Here is a 2,639-nt window from a genome sequence, read left to right as displayed (position 1 = left end):
ACGAGGAATCTTAACCATTAGAACATGCCTTCAGTGCTTGAGTGGGTTGATAAAATTATGCTAAGTGCAATTCAGCCTAAAAATTTCTGTGGGAGTTGGTTATTCTGATAAAATGGAATGTGAGTGACCAAGACTCTGAAACCTGGCAATTCCCTCAATATTACCACAACTGGGGAAAAATTCAGAGCATGAAATCTTGTGTTTATGAATGACCAGTTTATCTGAATCCTTGTTTTTCAGGCTCTAAGCAATTATGCTGTCAGCTCAGCCAATGTGGCTTCTAAAGTCCTAAAATCAGCAGTGGTTATAGTCCCATCATTATCAGATAAGAGTGTGTTACTCCACTGAGTTATAATGTAGCGTTCATTCATTCCTGCCGTCCATGATAAGGGGTTGGTTTATGACCTGAACACGGAATGAGCTAGTTGAAAGTGTTGGAAACTTAGTAGAGACAAGCAAAAATGTTTATGAATAGTACTTGTTTCTAAATTACTTGCAAAGCATTGGAAAATTTCTGACTCATGCAAAAATTTCGTAGTTTGAGGAGTCACTCTGTGAACAGGTAGTAGAAAGTGGCATATAATTGAAATGTAAATTTACATCCCATAAATTTTTTCAAATTGCAAAACTATGGTTGTTAAATATATTACAGGACACTAATGAATGACAGAGGACTTAAAAAGTTTTACCCCACTAGAAAAACAGGTATTGGGTGTCAAAACTTAATCACCACATGCAACAAATACAACAAGAGTAGAAAAGGCAACATACCTACTGAATTGCCAAAAACCTCTCATCTCATTTTATTACCAACCCCATTACACAGATGAGGAAATTGCGGTTCAGGAAGATTAAGAAAGTTGCATTTAGAAATTTACACACCTGAGATGTGAACTGGTCCAGCTGGATTGCTGAAGCACATCCTTTCACTACACCATGTCACACCAAGGAGCATCGAGCACCACTTCTGCATCGTTCTTTGCAAGGAGTAAACTCAGTTTCTGTATGATGATATATAATACTGTATAAATATACCTCAGATATGTGACTTTTTCCATATATACATGGAAAGCATATATAGATATACTCCAGACTCATTTGTTACATTTTTTTGTATGTATGTATGTCTGTGTTTAACAGCAGTGAAGTATTCCAATAAATTGACCCTTTAAATGTGACAGTTCTAACTCTGTAGGAGACATCACATGGTAAAGCCTATTACAGTGGAGACACTATAATTCTAGGATACTCCAGGATATAATTTACTCTTGCCTTTTAATTAAGGCAACATACTAGTGATATTTTGAAGCTTATTTTACCTACAGATCTTGTGGAAATTCAAGTAGAATATGATGCCAGTCTTACGTATGTTCTGCCACATCTACACGACCACTTCATGGGAAACTGGATTGTCATTAGAGTCAAGTTAATTCAGCTTATAGCTCACCAAATCTAACACTCCTGTATTTGGTGAATTTTTTCTTTTAACCCGTCTACCTGGAACTGCACCACCTGTTAATTGATTCTAAAAAGGGATGCCAGATTTAATCCCAAGACAATCTTTTTTTTTTTTTTTAATTTGTTCAGTCCACAACCTCTCTGACTTCTAGTACAGTCTCCATATTTCCTTTCCCTCCAAGCCATTTCCATTTTGCAGAATTCAATTTCTGGCTTAAGCCCATGTTTCAGAGGAATGAGGTCACCCAAATATCATTTGCCAGATCTCTCCACTGAAGGACAATAACCAAGGACTAAATGGAAAATCTCACACAAAGCCAGATTAGAATTTGCGTTAATGAGACCATGGTATTGGTTACAATGATGCTATCTCTCAAAGGCAGCATAGTTACCATAAATGCTCCAGTCATCTTCCTCTCCTCTTCAAGCTCTCTTGGGCAGACCCAGAGACTCCAAGTCGAGATTTGACCTTGTTTTCCAATAGCTTTGTTTTCTTTACCCTTTGAAGTGGCCAGTGCAGGTTCTAAAAATTAAGGCATAACATTAGAATAAAGTAGAGGTCTTTGACTCTAACTACATTAAATGTAATACATTGTTTTATATTATTCAGTTTTACTACAATTGTGGCATATCGTGGAGGTATTTCAGTAGTCAGAAAATAATTGGACTTGGAACTGGGAACCTAAATTTTTGTTCGGTTTGCTTGCTATATGGTTTTGCTTAAATCACTGAAGTTCTCTGTGCTTCCCTTTCTTCATTGTTAAGAATTAGAAAAGAAATCATAATCATTCCTGCCAAATTGGCCTCAGACATGTCAAAGTATTACATAAGCATATAAATGATAAGGACTTACAAAAGTAAATTATTGGTATGTTTAATGTTAAACTAGAAAAGAAGGCACTTTAACCTTCTAATGACAAAAACTGCGGTAACAGCACACATGGCAATATGAACAGTATGATAAACCAAACTGATTCTTCGTTGATGTGCATATCAAAAAGAAATACTAAGTTGGTATTTTTTGTACACATCTGAGCAGGCATAACTTCCATGAAATTATGCTTTTCGTGGAAACTTTGACCATATCAATCTTGGCAGAGTTTGGGTAATATTTTGGGAACTCTGAAAGGACTCTTTCATTTTAATTCCCATGAAAGGCTGTATTTTTATATACCGTGTTA

At 36.0% G+C, this 2,639-nt stretch overlaps 1 long non-coding RNA gene across 1 annotated transcript; it reads right to left on the bottom strand.

Annotated features, from left to right (window-relative positions):
* Nucleotides 1-882: 882 nt before the first annotated feature.
* LOC130541917 (uncharacterized) lies at nucleotides 883-1,981 on the bottom strand. Its single transcript, XR_008956023.1, has 2 exons — nucleotides 1,851-1,981; nucleotides 883-1,001 (listed from the first exon to the last, which is right to left on the bottom strand). It is a non-coding gene; the product is annotated as an uncharacterized LOC130541917 (long non-coding RNA).
* Nucleotides 1,982-2,639: the final 658 nt, after the last annotated feature.

The sequence above is a fragment of the Ursus arctos genome, unplaced genomic scaffold (assembly GCF_023065955.2).
Source record: "Ursus arctos isolate Adak ecotype North America unplaced genomic scaffold, UrsArc2.0 scaffold_27, whole genome shotgun sequence".
NCBI lineage: Eukaryota > Metazoa > Chordata > Mammalia > Carnivora > Ursidae > Ursus > Ursus arctos.
The sequence above is the reverse complement of the archived record's forward strand: the minus strand, read 5'-3'. Positions and strand labels throughout refer to the sequence as shown.